This window comes from Aythya ferina, assembly GCF_964211825.1.
Source record: "Aythya ferina genome assembly, chromosome: 2".
NCBI classification, from domain to species: Eukaryota; Metazoa; Chordata; class Aves; order Anseriformes; family Anatidae; genus Aythya; species Aythya ferina.
This window is the reverse complement of record NC_140297.1, coordinates 131,309,541-131,328,514: the sequence shown is the minus strand read 5'-3', so window position 1 is coordinate 131,328,514 and position 18,974 is coordinate 131,309,541. Positions and strand designations below refer to the sequence as shown.

General features: G+C 41.7%; 1 protein-coding gene across 8 annotated transcripts in view; it reads left to right on the top strand.

Annotated features, from left to right (window-relative positions):
• PAG1 (phosphoprotein membrane anchor with glycosphingolipid microdomains 1) overlaps nt 1-18,974 on the top strand; it is a 108,917-nt gene that overhangs the window by 59,307 nt on the left and 30,636 nt on the right. For 6 of the 8 annotated variants that reach the window (XM_084511225.1, XM_084511226.1, XM_084511230.1 and 3 more), the window contains one exon: nt 4,597-4,661. The gene's annotated coding sequence lies outside the window, so the exon portion shown is untranslated. Of the gene's footprint in view, nt 1-2,202; nt 2,570-4,596; nt 4,662-18,974 lie in introns of those variants that run through there. The other 2 variants (XM_084511229.1, XM_084511232.1) reach the window with 2 other exon arrangements.

Genomic DNA, 18,974 nt, shown 5'->3' with positions numbered 1-18,974 from the left:
AATACTGCGCATTTCTGTTTTCATACCTAGATTTATCCACACTAAATACATGAGCCCTTAAGCAAAGTCTAGAGCTGCAGACAGCCGAATTGGTAGAGGTGACATGAGATGGCACAGGCAGTCTGTAGCACTCTTCTGCTCCATACTCGAGACTTTCCAAGAGCAGTAACTGTCATCATGTTCTCGGCTGCTTCCAAGCCAAACCATACCATGTAGTAGACACTTGGCATTAGACAGACTGGTGACACTATGTGGTGATTCCCAAATGTTGCACAGCGAAGGAGGAAAATGCCGTGGGGAGAGCAATGCTGAGGAGCACAGATTCACATGGACTAGAAAGTTGGGAGAAACAGAAAATGGAGGGGCAATAAAGCTGGCCTACAGGACATTGTTCTTGATTATACCTGACCTGTTTTAGTTGGGGTAATTCTACTTGCTGCTAGCAACAAGCATTTCCTAAAGTATTTTAGCATTAGACATTACATCCTCTAATATTTATTGAATTGCATTTGTCAGCTGGCCTCCATGCAGTTCTCTGTTTTAGGGTGTACTTTTGACTCTAAACAACTGCCTCAGCACTTTGTTTTAAAGGATAGAAATATATGGATTTTTGAGATTACTTAAGGAGTTCTACAGGGCAGAAAGAGATCAAGTTTGAGATCCATCAGCTGGGATACTGACCTGGAAGCTAAATGCATGTGTTACTCTGAAATACGTTTTAGATATTTATGATGTTCAGTCAAAGAATATCTCATTTTGTTTATTGCCACAGAGTCATCTGATTCTGCTGGAACAAAGCAATCTTGATCTTGCTTGAGTCCATTTGGCAAGATGCTAAGGCAAATATCTTGATCTTATTAGTATATCAAAAGAAAATAAACTTTTTAAAGAAGTTATTAAAGAGCAAAATTCAAAGAGGTGGTTGCTCATTTACAACTTTCTGTTCTTAGCTTAATTTTGAGTACAAGATGCACAGTCTTACTGGGCTGCTAGTATCCACTGGCACCACCACTCGGTTTTCCTGAAAAAGGATGTTGGAGTTTTGGCCACAGCAAAATGCTTTCAAACAATTGGGTTGTTTTTAGAAAATAGTTCCAAATTTCTATCTAGAAACGTCTCAAGTTGGAAACTCACAGGCAGTGATTTGGAAGTGGCAGGTCTGTGATGGTTACCAAAGGCAGCTCTGGCCGGTTCCCCAAAATTTAACTGCAAGAACGAGCCCTTGGAGCTGCTGTGCCAGTGATGCATGCTAGTGGCTCTCAGGCTGACCTAGTAGGACTGCTAAAAAAGTGAGATGGGGCCCCTGTAGAACTGCCAGCAAGTCACAATTAATACTAATTGCATGGGAAATCATTGTAATGCTGTGGTGGTTCATCAGAGGCCTGGAATGAGTTCAGAGTTGTGCTGCACCCAAGGACTGTGTGTCTCTTGTTGTTTGTCACTAGAAGTAAACCCTTCATTGCTTACTGCAGTGTTCAGTTGCAGTATTTTAAGGTCTGAATTATAATTAATGTGAAGAAATGTGGAACGGCTACCATGCGTCATGTAGCTTGGCTTGGGAACATTTGAGTTAAACTGTGAAATTCCAGTTGGTCTCAGCAGGAATCGCCGCTCACTTCCCTGCAGGCAGGGCGAGATAACTTCTCATTTGCTGATAGAAAAGAAAACAAACTTGGAGTGTATGCTGTGCACATATGAGAGTGTGCTTTTTAAGAGGGAAAAAAATATATATAGGCATATAATTGTGAAAGGCTTGCCTCTTAGAAGTGCTGCCACTTTCCTCTCCACATACTGACAGCTGCAAACAGCTGCCGGGAGGGTGACCTGTTGCCTCATCACACAATTTTTGGGTGAGGAAAGCATATCATTTTCCTGCCTTCTGGAGCAGGAAAATGGCACTGCCATGTGGAGGAGATGACTGGCCAGCCTGGCCAGGAGCTGTGGGGTGTGTGTGGCTCCAGAGCCCTGTGGCAGCACAGTATCGCCACTGCGTCCCGCAGCCACGAGTGGAGGTTTGGGTGGGCGGGTGGGGTGGCCTTTGTAGCGCTGGCCCTGCTGTGTCACCAGACTGCTGTTCATCACAGCCAAGGCTTCGAGTCGAGAGTTGCACTTGGGGTGACTCCTCCCCTGCTTCCGATGCTTGCTCACGCAGCCACCCACAGCCCTGAGAAAAAAACGTGTGAGGTGAAGTGGGGAGCCACTGCCACGACCTTCACCTCCCCTCCAGCCACCACCTCCTGGTAACGCAGCGAGGCTTCGGCTGATCAAAAATACACTGCTTCTTTCCCTCACCTCTCCTCATCAGAATAAGCGAGAAGAAGGAAAGTAGAAGTGCATGGCTGCACATTAGGGTGTCTTTGTGATAGAGCCCACTGCCAGGGCGGACAGAGGCAGCTTTGTGCGCGGGCTGCCGCGGGCTGGCAGCCGCCAAGGTGGAGGTCCGGCCGTGCATGCAGAATCGCAAAGTGAAGGAGGTCAGGGCTGGAGCTCCTGGAGCTGCATTATCCGAGCCACTGACAGCTCCTCCTGGTGTCCTCCGCACAGCTGAAATGGGGGTCTGGACGTGGAGGTAATGCTCTTATCCCTGTGGTGGCACGGCGGTGATTGCTGCTGTCTGGTTATTAATTGAAGGGTGTGTGACAGCGCGGGGAGAAGTTTGGAGTCCGTGGGGCTCTGCAGGAGAGCAGCTCCGTGGCTGTCGTGCTGCAGCTGGGGGTGTTTGGAGTTCGTCTGATCCCTGTGTGAGGGTTTGGTTTGCATTACAATCAGTGAGAAAAATCTGTGTTCCCATCAGAGAGAGAAAAGACCATTTCGTCTCGTGCTTTCTTTCATACTTTCTAAGCCAGAAGCTACTATACATATGCAACGTTAAACGGGTTTTGCTAATAGAAATACATTAACATACAGCCATTAGGCAAGGTAAATACTTCTTCCTATTAGCAGTTCCTCACCCCTGCAGGTACTCAGGGTGCATAAACTGCTCCGTTCAGTGGGAAAAAAATTAACATTTGTTCCACACACCTCAGCAGAAATAAAAATGCATTTATTTTTTTTCAACCACTTTCCACTTTGGAATAACTAAGAGTAGGCAGACTGTGCTAAAGAGATTTTATGCTGGTGTGCAGTTATTTCTCCTGTGTCCTTACTACTTCAATGATATTTTTAGTGTGTGTGGTTGGTTTTTTTTTTTTGTTGTTGTTATTTTTCTATTTTTAAAATGAAGATATATTTTGTCTGAGCAACTCTCAAGGTCTTTCTTGCTGTCCTTATTGCTGTTTGTTCCTTACAGTTGTTAACTGTATTCCTGAGAGTTTGTGCTGCTGATTTGGTAGATAATGACAGTGGTGGTAGAGGTGAGCACCCAGTGGCTGCTGCTCATGCTGTGTGCCCTGGCTGATGTGCCTGCAGGCACGAGCACTGCACATCCCTAGCACAGCTCCAGGTTTGGAGCGCTGACTGTCACAAACAGTCTTTGAAAGATACTGGGATTTTGGGGGGGGGGGATTTTTACAAGGGGGATATCAGAGAGGAGGACAGTGTCATTTGTGCACTGCAGGGCTCTGCTCTTTTTTTTCCAGCATGTCTGTGGCAGCTCCTTTGGTCGCCTGGGATTTGAAAGGGCATAGCTGGTGCCTCCTGTTTGCCTGGTGGCACATACCAGCCCCAGGGGACACACACAGCTCTTGTGCTGCTGCTTGGCCTTAATCTTCAGGGAGCAACTGTTTCAAGGAACAACCGTGTTGCCTTGAATGAGAAACTCTGGAAAACATCCCACCAGTGACAGCAGCAGCTGGTGCCGATCACCCTGGGCACCCATCTGCCAAAACCAGTGGCACTGGCTAGGTGGCCAGCCAAATTATCCAGCTGTGCAACCGATGGATAGCTGTCCAAGTGGGACAGCAGGTGAGGAAGTCTGGAGGAAACAACATTTGTCTGTTGTTACCCCCAGGAGAGGGAGGAGTGGAGCCTGAGGTTAGATGCTGAAAGATCTTGGACTTCTTGGGGACCAGCAAGGGTGGGAATCCCAAACTGGAGCTCGTCTGCAGAAGCCAAAAAATGGAACCAGAGTGATTAAGTTGGCTGCAGTTCACACCCATTATTCAGCAGATGCTTTGCTGTAGGCACTCACGTCAGGAAATAAAAATGTCCGTGGATAAATACAGTTTTCAGTTAAATCAAAATTGCTCAGTTATTACTGTGAATACACTGGGTTAGGATGGTGTAGAGTCTGTTGCTTTACTTTACAATTTCTTTCACTGCTATGTTTCAATTGGCAAACAGTTACATGGTCTCATTCTCTATTAGTTGGAAAAAGTGAAACAACTTTGTCTCCCACACATCAAACTATCCTGCTTAAAGTTCATGAGCTGAATGCTGCATGCCTCATTTATACGGTGGCGTTTATAACCCATTTCCTCTGGAGTACACGACACCAAGGCAGGGTCAATTTAAAATAGATAGCTTTCCCTTACATAGTCAACTTTCATCTATTGTATATGTTTCTGTAAACAAAAAGATGCAGCAGTTTGTGATGGGCGTCAGCACAGGCACAGCCTTTGCAGTAACCTCTTAACCAGAGCATCATCTTTTTTTCAGCACAGAAGCTTTTGCTCCCTGCCTGGGACATCCCGTATGCAGACCTGCGTGGGCATTGCTGTAAGGTAAGGAGCACACCCACCGAGGGTCGGGAATTATAAGTCTTTCTTTCTTTCTAATTTTGCATTGCTGCTGAGTTTCCACGTGAGGAATTAATTCACTCTGCACCTGTTTTGCTTTCAGAAGGATTTGCATGCGTTTGATAGTGACAAGCATGTGATCAAAATTAACTGTTTATTGTGTAGATAATAATGTGCCTTAAATGATATGAAAGTTTACAGTCATTAATACCTTTTTATTTTTTTTGTCCTGTGAGCTTCAAGCAGCCCATTTGGGGAGAGGGCCACGCGGGCCTTTGGCACAGCTCTTTGTGCTGCAGGTCTCTACAGAGCATCAGTTGCAGTATTTTATTCATTTATATTAAAAGAATAGAGTTTGGTGGGTTTCCTGAGTCCCAGGAATGCTACCACTTTGTGGCCTTCCCCTGCCAGCTGTAGTGTTGCTTTTCCTGCTCAACTCCTCCCTTCTTTTCCTGATTCTCTCCTCAATCCCATAGGGTCATATAGCAGCCATTTGTCTGCTCCTTTTGGGGAGAATTTGGCTTCCTTTAGTGCTACCAAACAAGAGGGTGGTGGGACTTCACTGTCTCACTCAGCAGCAGCCCCTGTCCTCTCTGTGTGCCTCCTACAAGTGATCCTATGGTCGCAGCCCCGTTCTTACCTCCTCTCCCAGCACTGACACACATCATGCTTCAACCCACCTTGCGCACCAAGCGGGCAAGTGAATGATCAATGAATGGAGAATCTGTCTGAAATGCAATGACTGGAAAACGTGTAGCTCTTCTAAATGTGCGTCCTGTAAGACAGGCTTTCATGCAGTGCTAGACAGACAGCACGGCTGGCATGGGTACTGCAAAGGCCAGGCATGTTAGCATAGTATAGCTGTGCTGCTTTTTTCCCTAATCTGCTTGTTTAGAGACACCCAGAATATTTATCTTAATCATCTGTTTCCGCTGCAGAGTAGGTACAGGAGGAAATACCACAGAGAGCCCTGTCACTGGGAAAGCGCATCATTTGAATGTGCAATGTAAATATTTTAACTAACTGAATGTAAACACTGTTTTGCCTTCAGTATGGGAAAAGCCTGTCGCAGTCAAAAATGAGCTGACATAAAAGTGACCCTGTATAGAGGAGATACAAAATTGCATTCACACATTATGGTAATCAAAATAAAGTGCTTAATGAATTGCATAGTGTGAAATGAATTACAAACACAAATGTGCCTGACACAAGATGATCGGAAGTTGCTGCTGCATTAGCTTGAGAAGGAAGGACTTTGATGATTGATGGGGATCTGAGGTCATGGGAGGGCTGGTGTGTGCTACAGGGAGGCTGAGGACTCTGGAGGAGAGCTTAAACCATAAGTATGCTCTGCATGTCTCCATGCCTCTGGCTATGACTTATTTTCACCATGCCAATGGAGTCAATGCAGAAGTTTCCAAGGATCAGAACCAACAAAGGCAAATAGGTACAGTAAGAAGCACCTCATTTCATTCACACATTTGTTGTGGAGTTTTTTTGGTTGCTGGATTCAAAGGAAAGCAGAGTTGTTAGAAAGCTTAGAGAGGTTGCTCATTAGCTCTACCTACACTGACTTCTTAAGTGCTCGAGGACAGGGCTTTAAGGATGGCACTTGTGTCCAAGTCACAAAAGTAGACGTGAGCAATTGCGAGATGCCAATATTGCAAGTGATATTGAAGATTATGTCACTGAGAAATTTAGGGACATGCTGGAAAATGAACTGTAAACACTTGGTGCTATTGCTTGAATGTGAAGACCTGGAGTATATAAAGAAACAGCCTTGTGGCTTTTTACCTTTCTCATGGACAAGATGGTCAATTGGTATGTGATAAGAAACCAGACATGGGTTTAACTTGCAGTGCTGAGTTAGGTCCTGAAAAATAGTGGTATAGCAGAGATCATGGAATCCTCCAGATACCACTCAACTTTATCATCTAGTAAATGCAAAGAAGTAGAGACCCTACATGGTCATCAACCATTCCTCAAATTCCTATATGGGAGAAACGTCTGGAGGTGATTTCTTCGGCTGTGCCTTTCTAGCCTGTGGATTGTTAATGTCAAAAGAGGGTGAAATGGCGCAGAGGATTTGACTGGACTCCATCACTTATGAGAAATTAGTTAGATATTATTTCTGTAGGCACAGGTCTATGTAAACATCCAAGCAAGTAATTCCTTGTTGTTTTTTTTTTTTTTTTTTCATATATGAGAGATTTATTTTTTTAAGATAATTTTTTCTTATACTACAAAAAAAGGTTAATATGTATACATCTATCTTGGATGTGCTGCTACTTTGCTCAAACAGCTGGAAACAAACATTCGCACATAGATCTCAGCTTAAAATGTCATTCCCTAGTTTAAAAACCTATATTGTGTTTTGTCATTCTCCTTGTTAGGGAAGGAGCTATCGAAATACAAGGAAAAGACAAAAGGGAAGAGTAGTCCCCAGTGATAAATGCTTACAGTGGGAGCACAGATAAATCACAACCAGTGTAGCCTAAGTGGCATCGTCTGCCATTGCTGCTGTATCCAAAGGAGCAGATCTATTAAAAGTAAAAATTATCCAGAGAGAACAGAAGAAGCCAAATAGTCTAAGTCATCAGTAAAGACAGGAATTATTCTGAGTATAGAGTAGGTTTTGTTTTTGTGTAGATACAAATTGTTTTGTGTAGATGAGACTAACTTAGACATTATTCTTAAATAAAACTTCCGTTGCCTGCAAATCAATCATTTTATGCAATAACGTCATGTAACTATTCTCTCAGATGTAGATAAACCAAATCTTCTTTACCACTCAGACAGATATATCAATTTTCATGAGAAAGCATTGATACATTCAGAAAAAAAGAACTCCTATTTTCCCTTTAGGAATGGGAACCTCGTAAGTTTGTTATTTTATTTTTTTTTTAAGAAGAAAGAAAAAAACCTGCTTGTTTTAGCATGGGAGAAAAGGTAGGAACAGATTAGTTTGTAGTACTGAATTCATAGCATTGATCTTCTGAAAGAAAAAATTGCTATTTGAAAAAGAACTTTAGATGGTTGATGAGAGGGAGAGAATTTAAGAGGAGGGAGTTGAAATGTAGCCGAAAAATCTTTGGAATGACACTGTAAACTTCAGGGAGGAAAGGAATTAGATAAAAGAATCTGTGAGAGTGAAAATAATAATGTGAAGGGGAACAGATTGTGCTGGTGAGATCTTTTGGCCTAGGTTTTAAAAAGAATTCAGAATATGATCTGCAATCTACATCTTTGTTTGGGAAGGGGAATAGGGATTTTTCCATTTATGGTAAAATGTAGTAATAATGTCAGCTGTTAAAACATTTTAAAATCTGCTTCAAACTGATTATTTATTGCAGTGTTAAAGGATAGGCTGTTGTGGTCAGAAGAAAGAGAGGAGTTGGAATCAATCCCAAAAAGTGCATGAAAGGATAATTTATATTTCCCCTCCAAGCCAGAAACTCTGTGAGTGAGGAGCAGCGGGACCGCTAGTCCAGTCCAGCTCGCTGTCACTCAGTTATGAGACTGTGTTTTTTAAGAAGCCTTTTTGGATATAGTTGTAAGTTAACAAGTCTCAAGGATCAAATCTCTAGGTGGAACTTGGTAGTCTCCATGAAAACCAGGGATAAATAAGATGTGTATTTTGAGTCTGAAAGTGAGGCTACCTTTCTGAGGCATGTGAGGACCCATCCCAAGCATCCCTGGCATACACCTGAGAACTGGCTCTTGCATTTCTAGGGAGGGTAGCTGGGCTGCACAGGAACTCCCACACCTCAGAAGCCACACCGTGGTGCAGAATAGCCTCTGATCTTTGCCCACCTAGTCATTTCTAATGGAAAGACTGGAGGGAGCACAGTCTTCAAATTTAAATCTACCTATGACCTGGTCCAGGTGAACAGCAATAACTTTCAGCATTAGGTAAGTCTGTCTGTGAGATGAGTTTATATTTAAGCTGCCATAGACTGTCACTAGCTGTAGACAAGCCACTGTCATCAGACTAAATTAGTTTCTTAGCTCTGCTCTTGTGGCACAGCCAATTTCATTTCAGTGTATGTCAATTAAGTAGAGTATGCTCTAATAATATTTTACATTTACACAGCACCTCTCATCCCAGAGTACTTTATAAATCATGTATATTCAACACCACTGACCTTTCACAGTCCCTTGAGTGCAGGAGATCGACCATTTTACAAAAGCAATACAAACCATAGGATTTTTTTTTCCTCTGGAATACTGGGGTGAACCCATTTATTATAGAATAAATTATATGTTTTCTAAGCTACAGCTCCAGTTTTTAAAGATCCTTATTGAAAACTTCATCAAGATAAGGTGCATGATCCTACATTTTGTGTACAGCATGGACAAAGAGCTATTCCATCTTCCCAACACTGGACCTTTAGCATCAATTCAGTCTTGCATCTAAATGAACATAAAAATGTCAACACCTCTATGTCTTGACTGTCATTTTATCTGTAAATTGTCACCTCTTCTGGCAAGAACATGTCTGATAAAAATCTTATAGTCTGCATTCTTTCTCAGACGTTGAGGATCCTCCCAACTGAGTGTGAGAGGTACAGCAATGTAGATACAATAGAAAACCCATTAAATCCCCACTGAGGGGTTCAAGTGTAACTCATCTTCCAGGATATCAAGGTCAAAAAAGTGAGCATAGCTACTTGTTGGGCCAGCATATGCAGAGGAGAGATGAGCAAGGCCAAAGGCACAAGAAGAAGGAGGTAAATGGCGATGCACCAATCTTCCTGGCATTCAGTGTCCCTTCCCATAAACGTTCAGAGGGTGATCCAAAGCCTGCTGAGATCCATTTGTGTCTATCTCTGCTGCATTGGAGCTGTGGGGGCTGGCAGTGGCCATGGGGGGGTCCTCAGCCTGCTGGAGCATCTTCCCTGTCATGTGCTGAAGCTCAGCTGATCTGCAGGACTCCCTAGGTGAGGGCAAATTCCCTCTATTTACTTCAGAAAAAAAACTCCAGGGGAGCTACTTTCCTTAATTGTAAAGAAGTAAAAAGGTAAATATGCAGTCTGTTATGTTACAGTATTCACCAAACCAGCAGTTCTGGAGGTTAATTTGGGCCTTATTTAATCTGTTGTTTTAAGCAGGAGAACAGCAACGTTTCTGTTTTAGTTGTCCAATTCAACAAATGGATTATAAAACTGCATTTAACTGTGAATGCCATGGATGGTAACTCAGTTAATAGCAGATTAAAAGAATCTTTAGTTTTTTTGGTGTATTGTTTTGCCATTTATCTCTCTTCATAGCTTGTCTGTGTTTAATGTAGTTTATTCCATTTAGGAGCATTACTGAGACAAACCCCATTAAAGTAGGCATTATAGTCCTTGTTTTGATTAGCACTCAAGGCCACTAGATAATGATGCTTAAAAAAAATCTCATCTTTCTCTTGTGGTCATTAGCACTGTGATCACCACCAACCTTTCTACGGCAGTGTAAGTCTTTTTCTTTTCCCCTCTTTAAATCCCAGAACCAGCTGTGAATGCCTTTGATGTGGTCTGTGACATTTGAACTGGAACATTTATCTCAGAAATAACAGTTTGTGCTCTTTCATTGCTAATGCTTGCAAGAAATCGGATCTTCCTATGTGAGACATGGCTAAACACTATCAGTACTAGCCAGTATTTTGCAAAGCTATATTATTGGGATTATTTTATTTCATTTTATTTCACGGTGAGGCTTTCCAGATTTTCAGGCATGTACATATTCTTCTCAAACAACACTCTGACTAAAGAAAAAAGTTTGCACCTCTCCTACCAAGCTAGCGAGCAGGACCATTTCATTCCCAGACTGGTATGGGCAATTAAAATAATTTCTTCACATCATGTTTTAAACAGTGACACGTAATTCTAGGACAAAGCCTCTCAGCACTTCTTTCCAACACTCATCTGTGCTCAGAGGATGAGCAGCTGCTGTTACATGCTAATGCCTTTCGAGGGTGAATGCCCATTTTAGGACATTATCAACACTGTGCAAATGGGTGAATTTTCCAACCTACTGCACAGAGTTGATGTCATGTGCTGTTCCCTTTACAGGTTTTAGTGTTGTTAAGCAAAAAGAAAGGCACGATGAGAAAACAATGAGTTTGAAGTGTCCTGTTAGGCTTGGTGGCTTGAAGGTTGGGGAATCCATAATTACAAGCTCTAGGCATAGGGAGCAGATAGCTCACCTTACAGCTGTGTGAAGTTGCTGGTCTCTAGGAGCAGAAGGCTACCTAAGACAATTTATCAGTCCATTTTACCAGTACTGCTGGATTTTACATGCTGTAGGTGAACACCAGTGTACATGAAAAGAGGCACTTACCTAGTCTTCATGCTTTATTCTTAAAGACCAAAGTATCCGTTTCTTTTCACTACTCTCCAGCTGCAGGTGCAAGAGCTCGACAGTCTCCTGAGGTCCTTTGAGCTACTTGTCAAAGCCTCAGAGCAGGCTGAACACTTGTTTTCATGAGTGTATTTCTATACAGAGATAAAAACTGATGTGTTTCTTTTTTTTTTTTTTTTTTTTTTTTTTTTTTTTTTTCTCTCTCTCAAAGTCCTGAAGAAGATAAAGATGTGTGCACAAAAAAGCATGCCATATGGAACTTAATTGGAGATAAGCCTTGGCTTATCATTCTACTATATTACCACTGATGGCATGTTTCTGGCTGTTCCTGGCCCTGCAGTGGCCCAAGCCACTGAGCACTTATTAAAACAGCCTGGCTTGGGGACCGTGTCTGTGCCAAAGTCACCAGCCCTCCAGAGTTAACCCTGGCCCACAGCAGGTCATCTCACACACCTTTCAGGTGGCCTGAGCTGAGGGGCAGCATGAGAGCAGGGGCAAATGGCCTGGAGTGCCTTCTTTCAGTGATGTGATCCACCAGTTATTTGGGCTTAGAAAGAAAGGGAGACAAACTCTGTAGACAATATTAGTAATTTTCATTGCACTGCTTCTCTGTTCTTCCTGCCAGTATAAACCTTCTGAGTACAGAGGCCCTTTTTGCCCTTTTATCATATTGAGTCACTTTATATATTGAGTCACATATTGAGTCTGTACTCCTTTAGTTTGGGGTTTTCTTGAAGAAATTTGCTCTCTAGGGCATCCAGTTCTGTTCTATTTCTACTGCTTGTTTTGTCTAGCCTTGCTCAGAGTAGGTTACTAAGGCCATAGTTAAAAAGCATTAACATGTTGGTATTTTACCAGCAGTTACACATGAACCAGGCTGAAGAATGAGCTTCAGAGTGGAATAACACTGGATTTAGTACTCAAGCAGACAACAGGTTAATTTGCTTTTCCCAGTTTACTATTTTTACCTGGATTGTTGCCACACTTAAATTCAAAGGCATCACCCAATATTTAAAAAAAACAAAGATAACCAGATCTCTGGAAGAAATTATCATAATAAAATACATTTAAAACTATTTTCATCCTCACTTACAAATTCCTGATAAAAGGAGAATAAATTCCTGCAGTTTAATTTCTTCTTATTTATTTAATTTATATACCATTTTAACCGTGAGTGAGGCTCTACAAAATCACAGGGTCACAATCTTTGTCCTAAAGAGATTGCAGCTGAAATGAGACGCAACCAATGGCTTCAATAGACAAAGCAGGATTATACCAAACAAAAATTAGTCATATTGTGTACGTTGTATACATTGTAAGCTTGTGATAATGCAATTGTTTGGAAAATACCTTTGTCACCCCTGAACATGGCAATTATTAACAAAGCTCTGGAATAAAGCCACCATTAGCACTTGATCTTTTAAACCAGAAAACCTAAGACACTAGTGAGTAATTATTTCTTTCTTAAGGGACAATTAATTTGTAGAGCTGGATTTGATGGAAACAGTTTTCAGTGGTGTATTTGACTTTCTAGATGATGTGGCCTCCAAGGATCTTCACTCTGTTTTTAGACCCTTCTTCTAGGCTAATGACGTTAACTTCAACTTCAGTGTTTTATTACATGATGAAGGGTAGGGCCTCTTGGAGGCTCCAGCAGGACTTTCGCACTTCCTTCACCCTTCATTGAGGGTATGTGGTGGTTAGAGTCACAGGATAGCTTAGGTTGGAAGGGGCCGTTTAGATCCAACATCCCTGCCACGGGCCAGAACACCTCCCACTAGATCAGGATGTCCCAGCCTGGCCTTTGCACGTGGCCTTATTGAACCTTGTTGAGGAAGAGTTCACTGATTTTTAAGTAAAGGAGTGTCTTAGTACACACACGTGGAGGTCTATTTCTAAAATTTAGTTAAAAGTATCCTACTCACACTTTGTTTCTGGGAGTAGGCCATAATAGTGCACTACATTTTTTGAGTGTTCCTCAAGTAGAACGGGTGACCATCATCAGGTAAATAATGTATGTAGTTAGATCAAATCCTCAGGTTTTATTTTGACATTTGAATAACAAGGTGGTTTTTTTTAATGGGACTTTTGGATGATGAACAGAGGTTTGCCCACTATTTTCAGAGCTCTTCTAAAATAGAGCTGATCTCATCCAACCTTCAGAGCAGAGGAGCAGGTGACACATCAGAGGTCAGAGCAATGTGGGCTGGCAAAGGGTATGGGGCTGGAAACCCCCCCAACTGCTCAGTCCCCTCCGCAGGAGAGGCCAGTAAATTGCTCAGATACTGAAGAGGGTTGGTGTACTTACTCACCTACCCACAGGCTTCTTGTGTGGCTAATTAGTCAATATTTACACAGCTTTGTGAAAATGCTTTAGAAATGCCAATTATGAATTATAATTCTCTTGCAAAGTTGATTGGGAGTCCACATTTGCATGTTGAGTCAGGCCATGGGAGTAAACCTTTCAAATAATGTCTCATTTAAATGCCTTACCTATTCCTTATCTCCTGCACGCTTTTTTTTTCAAAAGGATGATGAGAAGCATTAGTTTACCCTCAGGAAAGATCAGGTCTGACTGTTTTTAATAATGAGTTATGTACTTAGTCACAGTAGGTAAATTTACAAACCAAGCAGGACACACTCAGAGATCGATTCTGTCTGTTCAGCAGATGGCTTTACACCATAGGCATCAGGACGAGCCTGCTGAGACTTTAAAACAAATACTTCTAAGTAACATTGCCCATAAGCCTGTTAATACAGTGGCAATTCCTATTTTAAACTCTGCCGAGCTCCTACTTTATTTATATCCTATCTATTTACTGAGGTATAATAGATTTACTCTGGGAAGAGACTAAATCTCAGCAGATTTACACTGAAGACTGACATTTAAGTTTCAACTTGCTTTCATGAGATAGTAACTAATGCTTAGCACTAACCACAGGGTATCTGGATATTTTTTTCATAGCAGCACACCGGTAATAAAGACAAAAGCAGAACAGCCTACAAAATAACTCCATGACTTGACTTAAATTTTCAAAATTCCTGGGAACTCTGTTGCAGCAGGAATACTTTTGTATGATTTTCTAAGGTGTCTGCTTTTTCTTGTAATTTTTTTTTTCCGGTCTCTCTAATTGAATTAAAAAAAAAAAAAAAAAAAAAAAAAAAAAAAAAAAAGTTTATTATATATTTTATTTTGATGTAAATTTGTTGAGCAAATAATAGCCTCTATTGCAGTTTTAATATTTCAGCACTTGGATACTTATGTTAATGGTGCTTTAAATAAAAAGAAATCTGCAGTTGCACTTAATTCCAGAGACGGGACCACTTTCTGTTTTCAGCTTTTATGTAAGAACAGAATTGGGCCAGAAGTTCCCTGCATACCTATCTCTTTACAGTAACACAAAATTTTAGTGAGGAAAAACTACAGGGAAATGAATACTTCATTGTAATAGGTTCACAAAGGGAGAAGAATGTGTTTTGGTTTTTGCTTTGCATTGTTTTGTTTTGTTTCTGAAATCTTTTGACAGTTGTTTGTTAATCCCATGCTTACACATGTATTCTGTAGATGCATGGGGATGTTTAACACAATGTTGGTAAGGGCACACAAATTGATGCTCCACAGATGGGTCTTAAATATTCAAATGATGGCCAGATTCATGTGGTTTTATTTGCTTCTTCTCTTCTCTACCCAGGGTCCTAAGCATCATCAGATAATTAAACATTATAGGGTCTGTGGTATGGAACATTTTGGAAAATCTGGCTATTCCCTTTCGGTTTTGCCAGCTGGAAGGACTGTGATGCTCTGGCATTGTTCTGCTTGCAGAAAATAGTTCTTTTGATACTGGACTGAAATGTTTCATCCCTACATAAATCCTTATTGCTTTCTAACAAGGATTTAGTGCTAACTGTATTCAGCACTTGTGTAAGAAATGATTGTAGATGAAGATGTTTGTATCTGTTTAACACTTATGTATACTGGTATGAGATTCAACTGCAAAGTAAGACTCCCAAATTTTGGGCAGTACCTGCAGGCACCTTCTAGCCTCACTGTAGCAGAGACCAGGGCCTCCCTCAACTCCCCACCCAGAAGCATATGGGATGCTCTGGGATGTTTTTCCTGGTCTTTAATCTCTATTTGGAAAGCACAAGCATTCCCTGTAGGTCCTGTGCCACCTCTGCCAGCCACATCCAGGTGCCGTGGGTGTTGTGGGGAATTCCCAGTAGTGCCTGAAGCCTCTGCGTGTGCCACGAGCTAGTGCTGTCAGGCAGGGCACATAAAGCTGCTTTAAATGCCTTAGGCTATCTCGGCTGGCCTCCAGCTGCCGTGCCAGAGGGGTACCAATCCCCTGCTGTTCTTGCATCAAGTTGTCCATCTCCACTATCATATCTGCAAAGCCAAGCCAGAAAAAGGCATCAAGGGAAAACCAGTGTCCCTGAGGCTAGGCAGCACTAGTATACTGGAATAAATTGGGCATCCTGAAGCGGCTCAAATGGCTATCTTTCCAAGATAGCAGTAGGTATTCTATGGTATCTGCCTTATTTTCTCCATCCATTCGGGCAGACCTTTGAATTTTTCATCATCATTTTGTCTTTTCCTTGCTTTCACTTCACCTGTGTTTGCCAGCAGTGCTGTCGTTGCCTGTTAGCTTTTGTGTACCAACTGCTGTGCTTTTTCTTTTTCTGGCAGTTTCCATGCAGATTTTGCTTGCTGTTTTCCCAAAACGTTTTTGGTGCACATCAGCATTTTATCTGTTTGAATGCACTAGGGAATGATAGGAGCCATGATCTATTTGGGTCAGCACATGCCTGTGTGTAACAATTCCAGAATGAGGGATTTTTCTAAGAATAAATTTCCCCTCACCAATCTGGGTTCTCATCCCTGTCCACATAAAATCCATTAGCTCCCTTCTGCTATTTTTAGGCTTGTGAAACTGGGATAAAGTGAGTGGAGTCTTTCTGTTGTTTTTGCTTTCTTTCAGCCAAACTTAGGCTTGAGTTTCTCTTGAATAACTCATTGAAATAGAAAGGCAAGTAGTCTAGCAACTGCTCCAAGCTAAGGTCTGTGGTCATGTGTTACTTGTCAGCTGAAAATCCAAAAAGGGTTCTCCAAAAGGAAGTCACAGTTGTTTTTCTGAAAGTAGCACATCAACTAGATACTGCATCAAAGAACACAGAGAGCTGCACGACCTCTGCTTTTCAGGCAGTTAGCCAGCTTTTCGTCATAGTCAAGAAAATCTTTCAACAAAAGCAAAAATTAATTTGCTGTCGCTGCCATCAAGTTAACCTGTAAGCGTTTCAGCTTTCAATAACTAGCAGTCACCCTCTTGATTGGTGAATGCTTTCTTTCCAAAACTGTCCCATTGAACTGTTTCCCATCTGCAGAATCTGACTTCTTTACAATAAATTTGTCTCCCTAAGCAATGGAAAAGGATGAAACGCCTGTTTGTTCCCCATTAGTGTTAGGTTATCCGTTAAAATAAGCCATATTCAGGAGAGCATTACAGCAGGCCTGAGCATGGCACACTGTTCAAAGAACAAGGATAAAGCAGATTAAACACTGCTTGGTGAAGTCATTTCCTGGTCATGTGGGAGCAGAGGCAGTGGCTGCTTTCATGGCATGCGTGCAGGTGGAGGCAGGTGCAGCTGCATGTGTGTGTCCGTGCCGTGGTCACGTCTGCACAGCTGAAAGGCTTTAAAGAAGAGGTGGATACTGCTGGCCAGCCACACACACCTTTCAAACTGCTTTTCCCCTCATATATCACCAGTGTAAGACTATTCTTTTTACTGGCCCAGTTTTGACTTTCTCTCTTCTCCCTGGAGAACAGTTATGCTGTATCCAACCTCGGTTTTCATCAAATTCCCTTCTTATTCTTCACCTTCAAAGCCTTAACAAGACCAATTTCTTTGGGGGAGAAAAGTAACGATTGGGTCAGCACAAAGCCAAAAAATGGAAGAAGAAAAGGCAGGCGGGTTATTGATTCATAGACTGTGGGAAGTGATGTGATGCTCCACAATTCTCGCCTACCAGCAATTGCTTGTCTGTCATAATGCTTTGGCAGTTCTTCGCTCAAAGTAGTGGTAAAACTTTCTGCAGTGGGATTGATGTACTTGTCTTTATCTCTGCAGTGCTACACGTATCGTAGGTCTTCCTGCTAAAGTCGTGCTAATGATAGTAACAGAGGAAAGCACAGAGGCAGGGGAAGTCTCACAGCGTCAGTGATTCTTAAATTGCAGAAACATTGATGCCAACAGGCAGCAGAAAGAGCAGACTGGAGGAAAGGGAAAAAATGATATATTTTTTTAGTCAGTTGGTTGTAAATGAGCAAATTCAAGTTTCCAAGCTACAGGCCCAATTCTGTCTTCTGATTCTTGCTTAAGAAGCAAGGGGTGTGTTTTTATTAGAGATTACAAGTTATTCTTGTTGAGGAAATGCTCTGTTTATTTCAAGTTCATATTGCAAAGTGGTGGTTAGTAGATGACATTCAGACTAGAGATTTTCCTTGAAATGACATGAGAAGTTTTATTTCATGAAGTTCATTTCCCATCACAGATATTTTCGTACACAGCTCTTCAGCACAGATCTCTCCATCAGATAGCTAGCCATCAGGAGAAAGAGATGAAAAATTGACAGACAACTGTCCTTGCTGGATATATAAGTGCAGTATTCATGCCTAGCTTTATGGGGAGATTCTTTCCCCATATGAACCAAATATCTCAATTAAACCTCGAAGGAGAAGACCTGTTTTTCATTAGCTGTGAAGACGTTCAGAATTGCATTAGTTGCAGCTCATTAGATCTTATAATCGTATTTGCTGTGGAGGAGGGAGTGAGGGGTTTGGGTGTGCGTGGAGGGAACCCTGCTCATGGATCATTCCCATAGGACTGCAGATTAGCTTTTATTGCCTCAGTCCATTGGGATCAAGTCCAGAGTTTTCTATTTCACTCTTCACAGTAGGAAAGCTGGAGAAAGAAATGCCAGCAAGCCAGTGTTGAGGAAGGAATTAGTTTGATTGGTTTTATCTCATTACCCCATGCTGCTCTGGCTGGCAAATGGGACACTGTGTGTGTCTTGGTGTGGAGGAGATGTTGCAGGATGTGCTGGTATATCACAGGCAATCATCATTTGCATTAGCCCCAGCTCTTTCCCCACCTACTATTTCCAGTAGGAGCAACAGAATGAAATCTCTGTGCCCATCTTGGAGGGAAATTGCAATGAAATGGTACAACAGCAGGAGACCTGTGTTTCCAACCTGAAGGAGAAAAGAAAGATGATGAAAATATGGCACTGGCTGGGGACTCCAGGTATCTGGGATCAGTTCTCATCTCTGCCAAAGGTCTCTTCAACAGCATTCTCTGTCTTGGGCTCTTTTTTTGTGAGAAAGAAGTTATTTACACAAAGAATCTCTAATGTGCTGCATTGGCCTGATCTAGATAAAACATAAACTCTTCAGGATCTGTAGCAATGCAGAAGGTCTTGCATATGTGTGCTGAATAATTAAGAGAAAAGCTGGCATTTCTAATGAAATGCAAATGCTAAGTTGAAAAATCACTTTTCTGAATGGAGTGAAGAAATTTGAACCTGGAGTAGATCTTTGACTTTACAAAATGTAAAAGTGAACATTTTTTTTCTTTCTTTAAATTTGTCTGTCACTAAGCTAAATGACTGACTGCTACTTCTAATACTGCAGGGTATTACACAGCTCAATTCTCACTAATTTCTTTTTCTTTGAGATTATTTAATCTTAAATATAACAAGCCCTTCTTATGGAATTTGTGCTTTACCTCCATGGACTTCCCCTTGGCTTCCCTGGAACACTCCTTTCTTTCCAAGTTTTAAACTACATGCTAGTGTTGGCACTAAGTGATGTGGGCTTTTTAGTTTAAAAATTATTTTGTTTAGGTTTTTCAAAACTGGAATTATTTTGGTATGTTTCAGTTTGGGGGGGATCTCAC